The 23,523-nt window shown below is 36.1% G+C and overlaps 1 long non-coding RNA gene across 4 annotated transcripts in view; it reads left to right on the forward strand.

The window, feature by feature from the left end:
* Positions 1 to 23,523, forward strand: part of LOC134810088 (uncharacterized) — a 795,882-nt gene that overhangs the window by 238,997 nt on the left and 533,362 nt on the right. For all 4 annotated transcript variants that reach the window (XR_010157274.1, XR_010157273.1, XR_010157275.1 and 1 more), the window contains one exon: positions 9,628 to 9,785. This is a non-coding gene — a long non-coding RNA (uncharacterized LOC134810088). The remainder of the gene's footprint in view (positions 1 to 9,627; positions 9,786 to 23,523) is intronic.

Consider the following 23,523-nt stretch of genomic DNA (forward strand, 5'->3'; position numbering starts at 1 on the left):
TAAATGTATGAATTTCTGACTAACAATTTCCTTCTATATCCTCTATTGAGATAACTTAATGGGAAGTCTGCTGGCAAAGGAGTCTGGGAATGTTGATTGCAATGTCATACCCAAAGTATCTTAGAGTAGAGTAAGAGAGGGCAAGACTCTTTTATCTTCTCTTCAAAAAGGGGAGCTACAGATTCCTAATGGTCACATTTTCCATTTCTGGATAACAGTTATGCAGTCTATCTCAAAAGAGAAGGAATCATGAATAGAAGAAGACATGTCTTTGCTCTAAATATCTCAGTGTCTGTACTACAATTCTTTTGTTCAAGCTTGCCAGAATCTCTATACAGCATCTTTATTTACCACAAGTACCATTAAATCTGTGGGTTCTTATGGCCCAAGTGGCAGAGCAGCTTACAGAGGCAGCCCAGCCCTACTGCAGAGCCTTCCTTTTCCCTAAGCCCCACTGAAATAGAGCCATCTTATGTGTTACTTAATATATGGATTGGAGTAGCACATTCCAATATATTATGTGTTATTTCTAAAATCAAATGAAAACTTTAGATCCCAATGACTCTTTTGTAGCAACAATTAGTGCAAGGTGCAACAATTGGTCTGTTACTTTTGAAATATTTTTCGCACATGCCCTAGACCACTGGGCCCTCAGAAACTTCATAGTAACAAGATTGAATTTTCATGGGTTTCTTTGCTATCTTATGGCAGTCACGTGTCTTACAACAATACGAGTCACTTTTTGTTTGTCTGGTTCAACCAGCATGATGTCATCAATGAAATAGACCAGATATTCTGTGGGATGCCAAGATGATTATGATCTCTGGAGACTAAATTGGGTTAGAGAGCAGAAGAGTTGACATAACTCACTGAGGTGACAGTGCAGGTGTAGTTTTGTCAATTCTGGGTGAGAATGAACTCTGTCTAATTATGCTTTCAAATTAGTATAGAGAAAAAAGCATTCGTCCAATCAATAGCTCTGTATAAGGTGCCAGGTGTTGCCTTGGTTTGCTCCAATAAGATACTCCAGGAGGAGAAACAATAGTAGTCATTACCTGGTTAAGTTTTACTCTCCAAGGTCATCTACCATCTGCATAGGCCAAATAGGTAAGTTAAATGAGGATGTAGTAAAACCCACTAAATTGCATTTTCAAGGCTTTGGTTGTGGCATTCATGTGTTTAGCTTCCTTGGAGATAGAGCATTGTGTTTGGTTTTCTACCCAAATGGGGAGAGGATGTTCCAGGAGCTTCCACTAGGCTCTTTCTACCATACCATATCTCATTCTAGTACCTGCGAATGTAGTGATTTAAGCCCATTGATGAGCATATTTATTTCAATTATATATCCAGAAACTGAGGAAATAACTAATGAATCTATCTGAGGAGACATATAAGCAAAGCTCCATCTATTACAGTTATCGTAAGTTCCTGCGTTAGTGAATACAATGGCATTTGGGGTGTTTCAGGTTATCCCTCAGAAACAGAATAGAGCTCCCGCTCAAAATTTGTTGTTTTATATTGAGACTGATGGCACCACATACACATCAAGAGGGTGTGGAAAGGTTTATTACTCACATAATGAAGCTTTCTGGGGAAAACAATGTAGCCCTCCCAACCTGGGCTGAAAATGGCTTGAGAGAACAAGAAAAAGAGACTGGCTCCCTCCCCCTACACAGTTAGCATTTATTTGTGGGGAGAAAACTTAAAATCTACTCTCTTAGCAATTTTCTAGTATATAACATATCTTTATTAACTATAGCCACCATGTTGTACAATGGATCTCTTGAACTTGTTCCTCCTATCTAACTGAAATTTACATCTTTTGACCAACATCTCCCTATCCCCCAACACCAGCAGCCCCTGGCAACTGCCATTCTACTCTCTGCTTCTGTGAGTTAAACAGTTTTAGGTTCCACATGTAAGTGAGATTGTGTAGTATTTTTCTTTCTGTACTTGGCTTATTTCACTTAGCATAATGTCCTCCATGTTATCACAAATGGCAGAATTTCCTTATTAAAGCTGAATAGTATTCCATTGTGTGTGATATATATATATATTTCACATTTCTTTTTTTGTTTTAATTTATTTTTTTTATTATGCTTTAAGTTCTAGGGTACATGTGCACAACTTGCAGGTTTGTTATATAGGTATATATATGTACCATGTTGGTTTGCCGCACCCATCAACTCATCATTTACATTAGGTATTTCTCCTAATGCTATCCCTCCCCCAGCCCCCCACCCCCCGACAGGCCCTGGTGTGTGATGTTCCTGCCCTGTGTCCATGTGTTCTCATTATTCACCTCCCACCTATGAGTGAGAACATGCGGTGTTTGGTTTTATGTCCTTGTGATAGTTTGCTTAGAATGATGGTTTCCAGCTTCATCCATGTCCCTGCAGAGGATGTGGACATTTGGGTTGGTTGATTGATGGACATTTGGGTTGGTTCCAAATCTTTGCTATTGTGAATAGTGCCGCAATAAACATACGTGTGCATGTGTCTTTATAGTAGCATGATTTATAATCCTTTGGGTATATACCCAGTAATGGGATTGCTGGGTCAAATGGTATTTTTAGATCTAGATCCTTGAGGAGTCGCCACACTGTCTTCCACAATGGCTGATATATCTCACATTTTCTTTACCCATTCTCTTTATGGACACTTAGATTGCTTCCATATCTTGGCTATTATTAATATTGCTGCTATGAACATGGGAGTGCAGATCTATCTTCAACATACTAATTTCATTTCCTACAGCTATATTCCTAGCAGTGGGATTGCTGAATCATAGGGTAGTTCTATTTTTATTTTTTTGAGGAACCTCCATACTCTTTTCCATAATGGCTGCACTAGCTTGGAGTTTTTGTGGTGGTCAGAGGGTGGGGTCAGAGTGAGGGCTCCTGTTTGTAGTTTGAACTTTCTGCTGGTACCAAAGAAGGGAATGAACGCCTTGTATCAGTTTGCATAGATGCAAGGAAGAAGAGGAAAATAGAGAGATGAGGCTTAAGAGCTGTCAGCAAACATTAACAAGTGAAGTCAGATTATTACATTGGGTCTTTGGGAATTAGAATCAATCAACTTTGAAAGGTCTGAGTATTACTTATCCCCTAGTGCACACTTCTTTTGGAAGAAGGTTTGAAAAAAATTCAGCACATTTTTTTTGACTATGTTGCAAGGTCCATTCTCAAGAGGACCATGTCTTCTCTTTGGCCAAGGAACTCTGGATCTGGCTTAGGTCTGAGAACTGGATAAGTCAGTTTTCTCACCTTTATTTAGCTTTCTACCCATCCATTCTTAAGCTATTTTGTGTTATGTACACTGAAATATTATATAAATAATATTTTAGCAGGGAACCTCTTTTATTTCTAAGGACATCATGGCCAGTTAGCCATAGCAAAGATCTTTGCAGACTAGGTCACTCTAATTACTACTTTTTCCTGCTGTTCATTGTAGTGATTTTACTCACTTTTTCTCTGGTGGGTCAGTGCTGCTAAGTAGCCCTTTCACCCTGGGGTCTCATCATCACAGCTTTTGTCAGGAGCCAGTCTCAACAGTGATGTCTCCCACTATCATCCCCAGCCTGCGGAGGGCAACCTCCACCATAGAACTTTTTAAGGATGCTGCTGCTCACTTTTCTGATGTATTTCTTGACATCACAGTGAAGGAAAGCCTTCTAAGGTTTAAGGAACGGGGATGGATATGTAGTCTGAATGTGATAAATCCATTTCTTAAGTTTTTGGATTCTTCCAATGATGCTAGAGAGTTCTAGCTTCTTGACTTAATTAACCACAGGTCATGATAATTTTTTAGTTAACTAACCAAAAAAATGATTATAGCCACTTCTCAGCTGCTTGAACTAAAAAATGAAGTTCAGAATTTCCAGAAAGTGTACTCATATCAATAAATTCAATGTAATCCGTTAAAAATCAACATATTAAATTACAATTTAAAAACAGTACAATCCATACACTTTAAGTATATGGATCAAGGACTTTTGAAATTTATACAATAATTTTTCTTGTGTTCACTTATGGTTAATCTCCCTAACTCCCTACCTCCAGGCAACTACTGATCTAACTTTCATCATGATAGGTTAGTTTTGCCTGTTCTAGAATTTCATTTAAATGAAATCATATAGTATGATTATTATTATTTGCTAAGTAAAAGGTTTCTTTTACTTAGCATAATGTTGTCTTTTTCAATAGTTCATTCCTTTTTATTATTGAGTAGTGTTCCATTGCACGGATATACCACAGCTTGTATATCCATTCACTAGTTGATAGACATTTGGGTTTTTCCCAGCTTTTGTATATTCTGAATAATGCTGCCGTGAACATTCATTTTCAGTTTTCATGGACATATGTTTTCATTTCTCTGGACCAAATACTAGAATAGAATTGCTGGGTTATATGGTCAGTACATATCTGAATGTTTAACAAACTCAAACTTAATCTAATATTATCTTCTATTCTCCTTGATCTAAGACATTTAGAATTCATTTTCAAATATATTCCTCTGGTTTCTGCAAAAATTTATTAGCAAAATCTTGCAATTTTGGGGAAATATATGTGATCTCCTGGGTCACACCTTCCCTGAAGTTTGCTGGGATCTGTCTGTAACTATAGGTGTAGAAGTACTAACAGGTGTTGGGGTGAAGAATTGATAACTTCCTAAGGTGAGTTGAATGAATATTACCTTAGGCCAAGGAGAACAGCAAAAATGCAGTGAAAACTAAGGGCAGAAAGCATAGACTACAGAATGCTACTATAGATGGGTACACCCCACCACCTCTACTCTCAAAGATGACCTGGTCTCCTACTTCTATGAGGAATGATCTCATATAAAAAATCTCCTCCTCGGTTTTCATCTTAATTTCTTTGTGGAATCTAAACACCCTTGATGCCTTTTCTCCTAAACTTTTCTCCATTTTTGCCTTTCATGGATTAATCTGTTCTGCCCCTTTGACTAGCTTTTCTTGTCATTTTACCCTTAGATACTGAATTTATCCCAGAGTTTCACACTGGAACTTCTTTACTTTGTATGCATCTACACCCAGACTTAATAAGCATTTAAACATGAAGTGGTTTGTAAAAATATAATTCTTCCTGTTTCAGCTTTTTACTGAGGCTCCAGATTTCAAGAGCAAAACAAAAGCTGCCAAATAGAAGTGCTAGACAACCTATTCTGGGTATGCTAAAAAATTATGAAGTTTTTTTTCTTTTTTCTCTCCCGCTTTTAGTGATTACCTTTTCCCAGCCTTCAAGAGAATGGAGTTTGAGGTGTTGGAGCAGAATTTCCTTGGAGACAGTAGAGGGAGTGCTCCCAAATTTCCCACCCCATTGTGGTGCTAGAGGTTCAAACTTTCTCCTTTTTTTTTGCCTCAGACCAAATGGGGTGGTTTGCCGTGTGACCAATATAATGGAATGTTAAGAATACAGAGTTTTCTTAAAATGATGTAGTATTCAAAGTAGAAAGGTATTATAAATGCAGAAGGTTGCTATGTCTGGTAGTGAGGGAAATGTTTTTGTTGTGTCATAGATGCCCTTTTTGTTTATAGGTCACTACAAAAGCTAAAATAGCTTGCCCTTTTTTTAAAAAAAATGTAAGAGCACAACCTTTTCCTTGGTGGTGTGTGAAATGATTGGTAAAGTTCATTAGATTGGCATACAAGTTGATGCACACACTGTGCCATTTTCTGTAAGTCATTTACAAATGTTTTGCTCTGTGGTTTTTATTTAGTATACAGAATAATATGAAAGTGAAATGAGTGGTTTTTCTGTTTTCCTCTTTACCGCTTCTTTTGGAGAAGATCTGTAGCTTCATTTCACCACTGTAAGTGGGGCTATTAACATTTACTACATTTAAATACTTTCTAAAACAATTAAGGTTTTTAAAAAACATATAGCTGTATAGACACAGAGCATTAGACATCTATGGCAAGCCTTGAATTCTCATTCTGTCTTTGAATCTACAAAAATCTTTTGAGCTGCCAAATATAAAGAGGGACACTTAGGTTTTTTTTCATCTTTGTGATAAATCTTGGAATTGATTTTAATTTTTTGTAGCACACAATATTTTAGATTGATGTGGAATCACATTCACTTAAAATCATACAGTGATTTGTGGAAGGTAACATTTGTTGTTTAAGGATTACATTCCATGATCAGAGAAACTTTGGAGTGAAAGATTTGTCCTGAACATTATTCAGTTAAAAAAATTGATTGTCAACATTTCATAAACTATTCTGTTTTCCTCTTTTCTTAAAGATGACCCAGCAACATTGAGTCAGCTTTACTATGTGTTGAGTTGGTAGCAACTGCCCCTTTTAGTCAAAGCTTGTTTTCTCTGAGTTCCCATAGTCTTCACATGGATTCACCCCTCTGCCTTTTTACTGTCTGCCTAGAACCCATAGGCATTTGAGATTTTGGCTCCTGGAGTGCCTAGTTCTGAACAAGACATAGTACTAGTAGACATTTTCAAGTTCTGTTTTTTAGAGCCATTATTTTCCCTTATATTTGTTTGCTCCTACTGAAAAATTCTTTCAAACTTTAATTGAAAATTTAGTGTAATTTTTCTTATATTGTAATTTGCTTGTGGTTTTAAAATGTTCAGTTCTGAAAAATAATATATGAAATTCAAGTGATGATTAATTTTACTGTTTAAGTACTTTGAGTATAAAGAATGAGAAAGACATTTCTAATGTATTTTTTAATTAGTACAAAATGAATGCAAATAAAAATGGCAAGAATTGTAGAGTGTACATATTCATGATACATACTATTTGCAATGATGCCTGTACCAGGATTGCTACTTAGAATTCTAGACATTTGAGAGATAAATAATTGGAAAGAACCTGATTCTTATCCAAAATATTTGTATATATAATTTAAACATTATGAATGTATATTGAATTTGTAACGTTATAACTGGATTGAAATATATTATATGTATAGTCTTTATTTCAAGTATTTAAATCTAAAATCAATAGATTGATTTTTGTAGTCTTCCTGAAAATGTGGATGGTCTCTATTTGTACTCAGGCCTAAGTAAATTTGCCCCTGATTTAAAAAAAACATTTTGTTCTTTTAATATTTATGATCTTTAAACTATTCTGTTCCTTTCTGAAAGCAAAGATAATTTGTTTAAGCATGTATCTGTGCCAGATTTTAAACAACTATGCTATATCATAAAATTATTTTTAAGCATGTGTAATTTCTTTCAGAGGAAATTATATCTCTGTAAATCATACAAATTACTTCATTGAATATTGTTGTCAAACATAGAGCATTAAATCATGTTTGATTTCTTTCTCTCAGAGTTTAATACAAGGACATGTTTTTTAGTCAGGGTGAATGGAGAAGAGAGGGTAAAATAACATGAAGGCCCTGCAAACCCTTACTTGCAAACCCAAAGGGGAAAACCCATTGAATCGACTATTATTTGGTCAGATCTCTTATGGAGAATTCCTACTCCTCTCTTACTCCCTTCTAGAATAAAGGCAACATGACAGGAAAGTGTAGCCAATATATAACGAAGTGCTCAAATACCCAATGCTGCTCTTTTGTAAAGACTGCAAAGCGAGCAACTAACTGTATGATGTGCTAAATGTTGCCAGATGAAAAACTAGGGAAATGTAATTTTTGTTTTTGGCACTCTCTTTTTCTTTGTCTTTCTTTATTCTAGTGTCAGTTCTGTCTGACTCTTAGGTATTTTTCTCCTTGCTTTTACAGGCATACATCTTGGGCTCTGGATCAGCTTCACACTGACTATTCACTGACTATGAAATGACTTTTGGTGCCATGATTGACTATCATAGAAAGTCATTGGGAGGTGTAGATTCAAAGAAACCTCAGTGAATTCCTTGACTACTTACACCAGAATGTCAGTGTTGTAAGGAAAATCATAGTAACCCAGTACAAACACTAGAAACATTGAAAGTATTTGATCCCTCATGCCACAATTCTTCATTTGCACTCCAAGCATTTATTACCCCACTGGTTTAATTTTATTTAAATTAATACATGTGCTTCCCTATTTTGGGATATTTTGTCCCAAGTTTTCTTGGGACAGGAACTATGTCTTCAGAGGCAACATAGTGTAGCAATTAGGAGCTAGTAATTAATTAGCATATTCTAGAGACAGACTGCTTAGATCTGAATCCTTGTCTACCATTAACTAGCTGAGTGATTTTGGGCAAGTGACTTCACCACTCTGTGTTTCAATCTCAAAGAGTGGTTGTGAAAACTAGATAGATAAATATGTGCAAGATGTTCATATGGGCTCCTAGCTAATAGCAAACGTGTGTGCCTCTTTGCAATTCTATCATTGATCTTTGTGGCCTCTGCACCTAGTATGGTACCTAACATTGAGTAGCTTACAAAAAACGTTATTGAAATAAATTGAGGAAATGAATGTAGATCTGTGTAAAAAGCAAGAATTTTGCCATTAAGAGACTCTAAAAGTTAGACCATTTAATTTTCCTCCTTTCCTTTCCTGGCTCTCCTTCTTGCTCTTGCTTTGTAGAGAGACAGTTTTGCAAATCCCAGGTTCTGGTGCTTCTTAAACTTTCATTGTATAGCCTCTCCCCAGAAAATGTTATCTTTCTGTAATATTAACTCTCATCCTCTAAACATGTAACGCTGAAGTTGGAGCCAATTGTATTGGGTTGAATTATCTGTCCTTCACATCAGTTTCAAAAGCTAAAATAAAGGTAGGGGAAGAGTAGTAGCTGATTTCTAATTCTAAAAATTCTGTGATTTTAAAATATCTTTTCATATCCAGACCCATATTCCCAACAGACAGTTAAGACTTTTATACTTTATATTTAAACTGAATTTATCATTTTCCCACTCAAATGACCATCTTTGGTGTTTCCTTCTGTTGTTCTCTTATCATCCTCACTTGGAAACTTGTAATGGCCTACTAACTGATTTACTTGCCACATGTTTCTCTCTTCTGCAGTTTGTCTTCCACATCAGACGTTGCCAGAGATGCACTGCCAGAGTTAGTGTAAAACACATATCTGATTATGTTGAGTTTCTTTCTTTCTTTTTTTCTTTTCTTTTCCTTTTTTTTTTTGAGATAGAGGGTTACTTTATTGCCCAGGCTGGTGTGTGGTGGTGTGATTATAGCTCACTGCAGCCTCAACCTCCTGGGCTCAAGAGATCTTCCCATCTCAGTCTCCAGAGTAGCTAAGACCACAGGTGCATGCCACCATGCGAGGCTAATTTCATTTATTATTTTGTAGAGACAGAGTCTTGCTATGTTGCCTAGGCTGGTCTTGAACTCCTGGCCCTAAGGGATCTCCCTGACGTCAGTCTTGTAAAGTGCTGGGATTACAGGTGTGAGAGCCATCAGTGTGTTGAGCTTTTAAAATCACTTGCCATTGCTGAGAAATACAAACTTTTCAACTTGAAATCTCAACCCCCTTCATCACATTCTGTCCTAATATATTGTACTATTATTCATTCATTTACTTATTAAATCAGAAAATATATACTAAGTACCTAGAAGAATGTATCATGAATTATGGTAGGCATATAAATGAATGAGAGACATAATTTATTAGACATAAGTTCTAATCCTTGAAGAACATACAATCCAGTGACACAGCCTATAATCCAATAGGTAGAATATGGTGATGGGTGCTGTGCAAGAAGAAGGAGGGAAGAAGGAAGCTGAGTGTGCAGCAAAGACACCTGCAGGGACACACAGAACCAGGCATTTGCTGAAGGACACCTGGATTGCACAACCAGTGGCTAACTTGCATGAAAAAAACATTCTAGGTAAGTTCCATAAAGGATCCCGAAAGGGGTGCCAAGAGATGTTAAGTACCTAGACAGGGGCATAGATCTGCTCGGGGACTGAGTTTTGCCTTCCCAGGTATAAAAAGAGTGGACATCTAGGTGGACTAAAATCAGAGCTTTGAAGGGCAGATGGAATAGACTGGGTATGAGGTTCTTTGAAGGCAGAGATTGAAGTGCTATCATGATGTCTGGGCTGGCATGGAAGGAAGTGAAACCGTAGAAACTGGCATGATGAGCTGGAGAGAAGGATGTGGTCAAGGGATCTGGAATGTCTTTATCTTACTCTGTACTTGTCCCTGGGTCTCTCCGTTTCTCATGCTGTAGCCAGATATTTCCCAAATATAATGTCTGCCTTCTCTACAGTTTTGGTCAAAATGCTTCCTTTTCCTGGAATATTCTTTCTTCCTGGAATCTCTGTTAAAGCCAAGTCATATCCCTGCTAAAAAATGTCCACCTCTTCTAAGAAACTTCTGGCTTTAGAGTTATGTACTTTATACCTTTCTTCATAAGATATATGTCTTATATTTTATTTTTATTCAACTCTGTCTTTGGTAGGTTTATTTATTCAAGTAGTTGCTTCCCCCTTTAGATCATAGGTTCCTGGTGGGTAGAAACTTGGCTTATTTGTCTTTATTGGTGTCATAGTTTTTAGCAGTGCTTAGTACAAGTGATATTCAATGATTAGCTACTGTATGCCAGACAGTGTGTAAAGAAAATAATTAATTAATAATTAATATGGGGTTGTCTATTTATGTTTTTAAGCTTCCCAAATCATTTTTTCCCTGACAGAGCAGACTGTGGATATCTCTTAAGTAATCTTGCCACTGCACTGATGACATTTCACCACTGCCTTACCTCTAATGAAAAAAGCCTCATATATAGATAAATAGTCCCAGTACGAGTAATATCTATTCAGTTCCTTCTCACAGATTAACGATTAATTTAAATTCAACCATAGATTGAATTTGGACTTTCTTTCGCCTAGAAAATAGTTACCTCGCCCAGCAAGTGCTTTAGCTGTTATTTGTGCTAAAGCAGAAGAAATGACAATGTATATTGTGTGAAAATTATTTATGAGCTATGAATACAAAATAACTTTATTTTTAGACATAAAGAAAAACACTCGGGAGTAAAAATGATGAAATAGAATGTTTATACTGTTATAATTTATAAGACTGTTGATTTGATGACTAAAAAGATAAGATATAAAATAATTTTCTTTAAAATAATTTTAATTTTCATACTGAGCCTAACACTCCAAACTATAAATTATCATATTAATTGCAGAATCTCCTACTTTCATTTGCACATTATTTACATGCAAACCAGTTAACTATGGGATAACAAGAGCGTACCTTGAATGAAGTTCAATTTTAAGGAAGGTATTTTGCAGAAGAGAATTTTTTTCTTTTATTTGCACACACTTTTGTAAGAAGTGAAGATATTGAAACATTTTAATCTATTTTTCAATAAATGAGAGTTCTCCATTACCATTTTATCTCAGGATAAAGTAATTTCAAATTATGGTAAATTAGTTTTATGGTTGATATTAAGTTTTATGGACTAGTGGTTTATAAGGAGATTTAAAATTTTCACTATTGCTATTCTAATACTTTAGTTATTCAGCATGTGGGATGTTTTATTAACTGATCTTTTTGGTTTCTTGACTTTTTAAATTGAGCAGTGAAATGCCCCAAATATTAGAACTTTGTTTGACCTTTGTCTCAACTAGTTGTTTTCAGAAAGAGATGTTATCAATTGTAAATCTACCATTAGCACTAACCAACCAACAGTGGGGTCAGTCTACTCTGAGTAAGACTTCATAGACAGATGAGTTGAAAGCTATCGATGTTAGCCAAACAGAAAAAAAAATCAGTAATTTCATTCCTCAAATACATAAACCTTAAAATATTAGTATCTTATGAAAAATAGTGTTTAAAAATTGAAAAGCTAAAATATACTTATTTAACAAAAATTCCTAATACAATTTGCAACTCTTGTCACAAAAAAGTATAAAACTGTATGAGGTGATGGGTACATTAATGTGCTTCATATTTTACTATCTGTTTTACTATCTACATGTCTCCTATAAAACCATGTTGTAAACCTCAAATATACACAGTAAAATTTACCTAACATTTTAAAATCAAACATAATTCTTAAAATCAACAAAACAGAAATTAATATTGGAGAGGTCTCTATGTTGCTTAATACATGCTGAAAAAAAAAGCTGACAGGTCACTAATTAAATAAAACATGGTTATCTTAATCAGAACAATGCTATAAAATAATTTTAGTAGAGTTGTCTTTCAGAAAGTTACCACCTTTGCCTTATCCTGTTATGACTCTTTAACACAAGCAAACTCTGTCAAAAGTGGCTCATAAAAGGCTTCAGAAAAGCAACTTTAGAGGGTAGAACTATTCTCTCAGTATCTAGATTGAACTTCTTGGTTGAACAGCAATGATTGCCTTGGGACAGCATTTCGTTAGCATGTCCTGAAACTTGTAACCTAATACAAAAGTCAAACATGGCACTACTGGGTCATGTACCCATTGTTAATTGAGGTTGATATTGGTGAAGGATGTTCCTATATATCAAAGAAAAGTTTCTTTAATGATATGATTTTCCAGATTGTCAGACTGTCATAGTAAGAATCTAATGAATTTAGAAATTTGGCTCTTTTGAACTCCAAGATCCCATCCATTATATCTATTCTATTATTTGTTTCTGATCAATTGCTTCAACTCTCTAAGATTAGAGAGTTCTCTTCCCCTCCCCGTTCCCTTATAAATAAATAAATTTTGAAAGGGACATAATTCATTTCTACCTAATCTTGCTAAAAATGAAATATGAGGATTTTATATATGTATGAAGTTTTATCTATTTTACATGTAGGTTGGTTTTTGTTTTTTAAAGAAATATTTTGAAAGGACACTGAGGTACATAAATGAAACACACAAGCTTCAGGAATGGAAGGTTAAGGCAGTTCCTGGATGTTTAGCAAAGGAAGTATATGGACTTTCCTTTAGCCCTTCCATTTACACAACTGTGCCTCTCAACTGTGCTCCTCAGTTTCTGTGTCCTGCAGTTCAGGTTCTCTAGGGAAAATATGATTGCCTTGCTTGGATCAGTAATCTACCTACTACTGTCCAATTAGCTCTGATAGAGAGAACAGGCTAGAAAAATGGCTGAAGGAAGAGGAGGGGCTGTTCTCAAAGAAGGATATGAGCTGGAGGCAATAAAAGGTGCCTACTATCAGTCACTTGAGCAATTTTAACACTTTTTTCCTTATTCCTCATGTTTGGTTGATGTATGAGCTTGAAATAGAACTTTTAACTACGTTACTAGTAGTCATTAGCTATCACTACTATTTATTTCAAAAAATACTATTTACATTTATTGTGTAGAAGGAAAATATACAAATTATTTAAAAGAATGCATATATCAATACTTATATTGGCTCTTAGAAAATATAAACCCTTTAGTTTTCATTTTTTATAAAGGCAATTAAAATAGCATTCTTAAATCTCATATTAAATGTATTATATTATTAGTACTGATTTTATTTTTATTTCACATAAAACTATTTTTTGGCATCTAAGATAAGAGATTTGAGGCTGAATTGATGTTAACTTGTAAGCCTGAAGACATAACCTGGTATTTAAGTTATAATTTACCTACTTCTGAAACTTATCCTTTACTCTTCTGCATCAAACTGAATTAAACACTGCCTTACTTGAGTTCTAGCATTATAGAATGAGGCAGTGTCTAATTCAGTTCAAGGCAGAGGGGTAAAAGTGAGTGTAGAACTCAAGTAAGGCCTTGGCCAAGGCACTTACCATCTGTGGGTCTCAGCCTTTTCATCAGAATCATAAGAGTTAATATCTGCCCTTCCTCGCTCACAAGACTATTATGACAATAATAAGAGATCCTGTATGAGAAGGCAGTTTGTGAACCATGAAATGCTACGTGATTTGTATGTCTGTGTCCCTAAATTATAAACTCTTTGGGAGTAAGCACTATATTTTGTGCTTCCTTGTAATCCAATAATTATTATAGCCTGATCTATGGCAGGTGTTTAATCATTTTTGGTATTGATGATGAAGGATGAAAATAAAAATATGGAGGTTCTCCTAAGATTTTCTCCTCCTGATAGTCATTTATTCATTCAATCACTTATTCATTCTATGGTGCCTCCAAGGCACCAGACCTTATGCTAAGCATTGCAGATATACTAACATTTAAGCCTCATTTAGTGCTCTCAAGGAGTTTACAGTCAAGGAAGGGAGATAGACTTATGAGCAGAAAACTATAAAGCAGTATGGGAGAATAAGGACGGAGATAGTTATGGTGCTTTTAAAAGGGATACCTGACCCAGCTTTGGTTATGCTGTTCATGTGAATTGTAAATTTCTCCAAGATAATAAAATAGTTTGCAATTAAAACTTTGAATGGAAATTAACTCTCTAATTAAGGCCAACATTAAATATGTAATTTTTGTCTTCTTGAATATTTTAAGAACATGAATTCGGTACATAGCAGATTTATGACTTGACAATAAGAATTTGTTATGGCATTTTAAATTTGAGTTTATAACATTTATTCCCAGTTGGCATTACATATTTATTTGCATGTGGTTTTGCTTAATGTTGGTCTCTCCAACTGTGCTACAAGCTCCATGAGGTGAAGGACCAAGTTAATTGTGTCTTCCATGGTATGTCCCAGTCCTGCCACTTTAGGCATTTTAAATATTTGCTGAATATTGTTTGAATAAGTAATTTGTGGAGAATTGGAAGAGATTTGTGGGATAAATATTTTTATATGGCATGTGGTTGAACCTGCATATGCTTTTCTATTTTAACAATATTGTCATTGGGACTGTAGAATTTGACTCATAAACATCACTTTGCTTTTCTTGGAATTCTAATTCATATTTACCGTTTCAAATGTCACCTCTCTTTTAAGTTCTACATCAACATATTTGCCTAATCCTTGGATGTCCTGCCATTTGAACTTGAAATGTCTAAAATCTAATTTGTCATTTTTTAAAACTGACTCTAATAATAATCTCACGTGTTTCCTATGTTCTAGGTCAGAAAATTGTACACAACTTAAATTTTTCCTTTTGCTTCCTATGTCTGTTCATAACTATATCTAATTAGCCATGAAGTTGTGTTTTTCTGTTCCTTTTTATATTTTTTGCATATTCATTTCTTTTTCATCCCTGTCCTGGAAGCCCTGACTACCTGACAACCACTACATCCTGGTTCCCTTGGCTTTCCTTTCTCTTCTTTCCAGAGTTTCAGACATTTTTTTTTTTTTCCAAATTAAACTCACTGAAGTACCACAGTCAATCTGATTTCTTGTTCCTCCTCTTACCTTTTAGTGAACAATTACAGGCCTTACTCAATGAACTTCTAAATTCAACTCATTCCCAAAGCAAATTAAAAAAACACAGTTGGGACTGAACCGTCTTTCTAGCATCATCTTTCAAATGCTTCTTGAAATTTTTTTAAACTTAATTTTTTCCTGAAATTATTTTCCTGTGCTCAAATATTTCATTGCACTTTGCTGCCTACAGAATGAAATTAGGATTTAGCCTGATATTAAAATCTGCCTGCTGGTTCAATCATTAAAAGTAGACCATAGTACATAGTAGACATTCAGTGAATATTTTTAAATTTGGTTTGGCATGTGGAAGCTAATGTATGTCAGCTTGGGATATTGTTATAACACACATTTCCATTTTCAGTTGGTTAGGAAAGAGATTTCTAATTTGTGTGTTCAAGAATTCTTTATGTATAGACTGAGAGGTATTTGTCCCCTTAGCCCTGGGGCAGCCTCCAGTGGTTGGAGTTGTGGAGTCAATTATCTTATCTGTTTATCTCTCTGTGCTATTCAAATAACATCATTTTGTGTGTATGCCATGCTGTGACAAAGATTGAGAAGCGCTGGATAACAAATGCTCTGATGGGCTAAGTTATAAATGATTTAACTGTTAATTGATACTTCCTACTGATTTGATTATTGAGATAAAACAGAATAGAATTGGTTTAATAATGGTTGTCACCTTGCTAGCAAATATGCCAATTCTGGTCCTTTTCCACTGCCCTCCACTGCATAATTTTGGCTGCTTGTCCTCTTGGGAACTGTTGCTGTCACTAGATTAGCATTTTCTCATTTTCCCTGCAAAACATTTTGCATGACTTGATGATCAGTGAGAGGATCTTGTGAAAAATATATTTGTGGTTTTTATAAGTGAAATAGTATCAGAAGCTATTTTATATATTTTTATAAAACTATATCTTATATTATTTGTGAATTTTAGCAGTTGCATCTGTACACTCCTGAAATTATTTTGAGACCAGTTAAAAGAGGAAAGTATACCCAGTGCATGTCAAAATAATCTGTTGGTCTATTTATACAGTACCATTTTTAATATCTTCTGATTTAAATCCATTACTCTATAAATTACTATTTCCACCCCAACACTATTTCGAACAGAGATTGACAAAAACAATTGTCAGAATTTATACTTCTGGTAAAGCCCTGGAAACTACTAGTGTTCACTAATGTAAACAGACTGTGATATAAAAGCGAAAAGTTTCTTTGATTTTTATGGATTCAGTGTTCTTTGACCTGATTGCTACAGTTTTCAAATGCATAGGTTGAAATGTATTCATCTTAGAAATGTGCATACCCATTTGTTACAAAAAAACAAAAAACAAAAACTAAGAAGTATTTTAATCTTGTTCCTAGTTATATATATCTTCACATGTATCAGGCAAGAATATAGTTTCTGTACAGTTTGAAGAAGAGTCCACAAATATTCCTTAGTAATGTTTCCAATTTTAGCCAAATAAATTTCAGTATAAAACAAAAAATCACCTTAAAATAAAGCAGAGTTTGGCAAAACCATGTTTTTTAAAGGTCAAAGTTGTGAAGCTCTGACATATACAAACCCTTTGGAAAATTTCCTGTCTTCTTTGTTCACATATGTATTTCTTCTTCTTTGTCTATTTTAAAAACTGTGGTGAGTGGTCTTTGTAAAGACCATAATCCAAATGGATGCACATTATTTACATGAGCACAACACTCTGCATAAATTCTTCATGAAAATGAGCTGTAGGTATTATGCAAACCATTTATAGAATAGAATTCTGTTCTTCATTAAAATGTGGTTAATAAGCCAGATGGGTCCCTGTTAGAGGGGATGAGTATTTGCATCTGAAGCTCTCCAAGTCCCAGGATTTAGTCCTGAGTGAGTCTACACCTTACAAAGGTGCGTATTTACTGAAGAGACCTTGATTTTATAAAATAGGTTCGTTCTTCTTCCTTAGAAAATGCTTAATGTCATAAAGTTTCTGTATCATTCACAGAAGTGTATTTGCTTTATATATTTTTGTTTAAATTAGTTTATCAAATAAAGCACAATATTTAAAATTTATCCAGTCATTGCATGAAGGTTGATCCATTTATCCATCTCTAAGCTATATGGCTCACACCCTTCTGACATTGTTTTCAGCTAGTAATTTCTGAAGCACTTCAGGTAATTGCTGCCCTCAGATTGCCCACAATCAAGTCATGGAGGTGAAATTACATTTGATGAAATGATGGCAACAAAATTCAGCTACAGAAAACCTTTTGGGAAAGAGTATTTTGGGACACTGCCATTTTCAGTTTGACAAGAGGTAACAAAATATTTAACTTCTAGCCACTTGGGTAAATAGAATATGCTGAATGCATTACAATCTCTTCAATGATTTAAAATCTTCATTATGTGCATTTATTCTTTCGATAATACTGTTGAAATGTTCTCTTCTGTTTGCTCATATTTTAAATAACTCCAAACCATTTAAAATTTTGAGTTCATGCAAGTGGTGTGTGTATGTGTGTGTGTGTGTGTGAGAGAGAGAGAGAGAGAAAGAGAGGGAAGGGGGTGGTGAGGGTGGAGAGACAGAGAGAGATCTCAGCTCCTAGTTAGGGGTTGGGGTTGGGAACTGAAACAACAGAATTTTATTTTTTCATAGTTCTAGAGGCTAGAAAGTCCAAGATCAGATTTTGCCAGGGCTCAGTTTCTGGTGAGGGCCCTTTACCTGGCTTGCAGATGACTGCCTTCTCACTATGTCTCATGGTGGAGAACAAGTGAGTGAGTTCTGGAGTCTCTTATTATAAAGACACTGATCCTATTGGTCAGGACCCCACCCTCATAACCTCATTTAGCCTTAATTATTTTCTCACTCCAAATAGTCACATTGGGGGTTAGGAGTTTAACAGATCAATTTTCAGGGGACACAATTCAGTCTATATCACCACCCTTGCATTTTGCTTCCCATTAAACTTCTTTGGGCTTAGAAATATCATTTATTCATATTCATTCATTCATTATTGTATCCATGTGCTTATTAAACAAATATTTAAATCTCTCATGTGCTAGGTAGGATGCTTATTAGAATTATATACAAAGCAGAAAGAATGAACTTCAGACAAGATTCTAGAGATATTTCTTATGAAAAATATGCACAAGTTTTAGTGTATGGGATTTGTGATTTCTCTTGGCCATTCATGTCTGATCCCTACCTAGCTTTGAGGTGTGTTTTATTTTGGTGAGGTGTTACAGATATATGATGAAGTATTAAGAGTTAAATATCAAAGGCATTAGGAGAAAGGAGAGCAGTCAGTGTGGATTACAATAATTGGAGAAAATTTTATGGAAGAAGCAAGAGTTGACTGGCTTAACATGAGCTAATAACATTACAATTATATAAAAATATTTACAATGAAAAATTGCCATGTGGGGCATTTTCTCACTTGTGGCACTGGTAAGATTTCAGACAAGAGGGTAAATACTTGTGATCCAATAAGTGGCTATAAAAATTATTTGTCCTAATTAAATAAAATTTAATGACCATATGTAATGATATAAATGATGAAACCATTTTATATCATAAGCTACTTACAGTGATTCATTATGCAGGCTTCATAATACTAGTTACATGAGATTGGATTTACCCTTTGTGGACTGTGGTAGTCTATGTTAGGGAGCACATATAGTTGTTAGTTCTGCAGATTGCTGGTAAGGACTAGGATAAAATGTTTTCAAACTTTGTGGATCACAACCACATTTACACACACACATACAAAAATGCACATTCACATATTCCATAGAAGTATATAAAATAAAGAAACAGAAGTTTCACAAACATCCTATATGGAATGCGCTCTGATATTTTCTGCTCCATTCAATTTTTGTTTTGAATAGGTAGTTATGATCCATTAAATTGATCTTATGACTCATTAATATGTTGTGATCTTCAGCTTGAAAAAGGCTAATCTAAGAGTTAGGGGAGGAATCAAGGGAAGAAAGTATGTTAGTACTAAATTCAGTCATTTGCAGTGAACATTTATCATGCTCGACAGCCATTCCCATTTAGAATTGTGCCCTGATTTTAGTTTACAGATTGCCCCTCTTCCACTGTGAGTATTCATGGTGAGTAGTTATTTCCAGTTGCCAGCCTCTCACCCTGGTAGCCAAGCAGCAATTACATGATCTAAGTTTGGCCTATAGGATGCTGTCTCTTTAGGGACTTTAAGTCTTGAGAGAGTGATTGAGGAAATGGTCAGAGACTATTGATATCACTAGCAATGTCAGCATCATAGTGGCCAGACTCTGCCAGTTTCCTCTGTTTTCCTAGTTCTTGTGGTTTGCTGTGTTCTGGTCAGCCATGTCTGGGCTTCCATTCTCATTTTATTGATCTTTGAGTGGCCCACTTACAACAATGCATGTAATAACATCTTTTTTTGTTTTAGTTTAATAATATGTATTTTGCTTAATTTAACTAGAATTAAGTTCTGTTGCTGGCAAGTAAAGAAACTGAATTGATTCAACAGTTAAAAAAGATCTGTTGTTTAAGTTGGTATAATCTAACTTCTAGCCTGTACTCCTATTGCACATGTTATGCCAGGGAAGACTGAGTAAAGGAGAGGTTGAAAACAAAATAATTTGATATAAAAGTACCACTTAACAGATGGCACCAATATATAGCACCATTTCAGAATGTATGAAGTTTTAGCAGTAGTCTAAATATCTAGCAAAATGGCTAGATAACCAGTTGAAATTAAAGGATTAAGGGCCAAGAGATACTTATTTCACTTATATAAACATTTCTTCCTTCCATAAATGGTTGTTTTAGTTAACTCAACTGTTTTTATTTTGTCTTGTTGAGTACAGTTGGGCCAGGTTTTTATATGTAGGTAAATTTTGTACTTGGCAGAAATGCACAGAAATTGTCAGTTTGATTATAACTAACAATAAAATGAGTTGATGCTTTTGAGTAAATGGTATCCAAGAATTTTAGAAAGTTGTCTGGGCATGGTGGCTCACACCTGTAATCAAATCACTTTGAGAGGCCGTGGCAGAAGGATTACTTGAACCCAGGAGTTCAAGACCAGCCTGGGGAACATAGCAAGATGCCATCTCTGAAAAAGAAAAAAAAAAAAAGCCAGAGTACTTACTCCTACTACCATTGTTATTGCTGCTATAATTCTTGTGAATATATTTTAATCTCTGGTTTCATATGGTGGGGATATTTTCAATGAACTATTTTAAAAACTGCTGGATATGAAATTCTTGGTTGAAATTTTTTTTCTCTACTTATATTGAATATAGGCCCCCAATCTCTTCTGGGTTGTGGAGTTTCTGCTGAGAGGTCTGCTATTAGCCTGATTCCCTTTGTAGGTGGCCTGGCCTTTCTAACTGCCTTTAACATTCTTTCTTTCATTTCAATCTTGGAAAATCTGATGATTATGTGTCTTGAAGATGATCTTGTGTAGAAATCTTGGCAGAAGATTCTCTGTATTTCCTGAATTTGACTCTTGGCCTCTCTAGAAGGTTGGGGAAGTTTTCATGGATGATATCCTGAAATACATTTTCCAAGTTGTTTGCTTTGCTTTCTTCCCCTCCCTTTGCCAGTGATTCATAGATTTGTCCTTTTTATATAATCCTGTACTTTTCGGATGTTTTGTTCATTCCTTTTTATTTTTTTTTCTTTATTTTTATCTGACTATCATTTCAAAGTGCCAGTCTTCAAGTTCTGAGATTCTTTCATCAACTTTGTTTATTTTGCTGTTAATAATTGTGATTGCATTGTGAAATTCTTATATTGTGTTTTTTAGCTCTATTAGACCTATTAGGTTCTTTTTTATGCTGGCTATTTCATCTGTCAGCTCCTGTATCGTTTTATTGTGATTTTTAGTTTCCTTGGATTGGGTTTTGCTGTTCTCTGGAATCTTGATGATCTTCGTTTCTATCCATATTCTGAATTCTATTTCTGTGATTTCAGCCAGCTCAGCCTGGTTAAGAACTCTTGTTGGAGAACTGGTGCAGTTGTTTGGAGGACATAGGCTACTCTGGCCACTTGAGTTACTAGAGTGGTTCTTTCGTTGGTTCTTTCTCATCCTGCATGTGGGTGTTACTTTAACTTCAGTGTAGATTGAGTACAGTCGGTAGACTTCTTTTCTAGATGTTTTCACAGGGCCAAGGCTTTGTGCAGGGTCTTTATTTGAAGCTGACTTGTCTCTCATTTCAGAGGGCGATAGGCTAGCAGGTACTTTTGGTGGTGAAGCTTTGGGGTGTGATCCAGTAGGTGGCCTTTAGGCTTATTGGTCAGTTAGTAGACTTGCTCGGTTTTTTGGCTCCACTGTGTTTCCTCATAGTTGCAGTCATATTCCCTCTTAATGCCCTGAAAGTGTGAGTTCCTCTCCCCCTTAAATGCTGGCTGTAGATCATGACTTGGCACTCCTAGGTTGCCCACTGAAGCTCTGGGATGATTTCAGAGTTTATGTTCCTTCCCTGTCTGGGAGACAACAGAGGAAGAGACCTTAGTAGTGGTTATGGCCAAGGATATTTTGCTTGTCTCCCGAGGGCTCCAGCCCAGAGAGATGCAGGTCAGCAGTCGCTCAGTGCAGTAAGCCCAGGATGAAGGGCCTGTGCTGTGGGCCCAAGCCAGGGGTTCCCTGTCTGGTGAGAAACAGGGGGAATGGGTGAGACCTGTGGGAGATGGACTGGCCTCCTCTCCTTGGATCGACTGCAGCTTGTTGGAAGTGTGAATAAAGCACTTAGAGTCTTTGCTCCTTCATTAGTCTGAGGGTAGCAGGGGCAGTCCCATTGCAGAGACAGTGACAGAGAGACTTTCATTTGCCCCTGAAGGCTCTGTTCAGGGAGTTTCTGAGTTGGTACTGGCTCAATATCCCCAGCAAGGGGTGGCCAGAGACCAAGGCCTGGAGGACCTTCTTGGTGAAGAGATTTGGGAACGGGCAACCACGTAACAGTCTGGCCATTCTTCCATAGGTCTGCTGTGGAAGCCCTCTGGAAAAGGATTGGGGGTCTATTCCAGTCCCTAGTCACCTTGGATTTTCTAGTACCTGGAGGTATCAACAGTAAAGTCTGTGAAACAGCAAAGATGGCAACCTGCCCCTCCCTCTGGGAGTTCTATCCCAGAAAGGTACAGATCTGCTGCCATTCTGAATGCCTGTAGGAGGCAGCTGAAGACCCTCATTGGGAGGTCTCACCTAGTGAGGAGAAAAGGGATTGGGGACTTGCTTACAAAAGCAGTCTGGCCATATTTTCATAGAGCAGCTGTGCTGTGCTGGGGATCTGTTCTAATCCCCGGCTGCCTCAGACTCTCCAAAGCTTGGACCAGCTAAGTTGCCCAAACAGCAAAGATGGCAGCCAACCCTTCCCTCTCAGAGCTCTGTCCCAGGTTTGAAACCTCTGTAGGCAAGAAAACACTGGCTAAAGGTAGCTAAAGGTCCTGGTCAGGAGGTCCTGCCCAGTGAGGAAGACTGGGATGGGGACCTGGTAAAAACAGCAGTCACGTTACCCAACTTCCAACTATACTACAGGGCTATAGTAACCAAAACAGCATGGTACTGGCACAGAAATAGTGATAAAGACCAATGGAAAAGAATTGAGAACACAGAAATAAAGCTGTACACCTATGACCATCTGATCTTCTACAAAGCTGACAAAAACAAGCAATGGGGAAAATACTCTCTATTCGATAAATGGCACCGGGATAACTGGCTACCCATATGCAGAAGACTGAAGCTGGACCCTTTTCTTACACCATATACAAAATTCAACTCAAGATAGATTAAAGACTTAAATGTAAAACCCAAAACTATAAAAACCCTGGGAGACAACCTGGGCAATACCATCCTGGACACAGGAAATGGCAAAGGCTTTATGACAAAGATACAAGGCAAAGATTTCATGACAGACACCAAAAGCAATTGCAACGAAAGCAAAAATTGATTAATGGCATCTAATTGAACTGAAGAGCTTCTGCATAGCAAAATAAACTATCAACATAGTAAACAGATGACCTACAGAATGGGAGAAAATATTTGCAAACTATGCATCTGATAAAGGCCTAATATCCAACATCTATAAGGAACTTAAACAAATTTCCAAGGAAAAAGCAACCCCATTTAAAAGTGGGGAAAGGACATGAACAGACACTTCTTAAAAGAAAACATACATGTGGCCAACAAGCATGTGAAAAAAGGTCAATATCACTAATCATTGGAGAAATGCAAATAAAAACAATGAGATAACATCTCACAGCAGCCAGAATGGCTATTACTAAAAAGTCAAAATATAACAGGTGCTGGTGAGGTTGCAGAGAAAAGGGAACACTTATACAGTGTAGGTAGG

The sequence above is a fragment of the Pan troglodytes genome, chromosome 4 (assembly GCF_028858775.2).
Source record: "Pan troglodytes isolate AG18354 chromosome 4, NHGRI_mPanTro3-v2.0_pri, whole genome shotgun sequence".
Lineage (NCBI taxonomy): Eukaryota > Metazoa > Chordata > Mammalia > Primates > Hominidae > Pan > Pan troglodytes.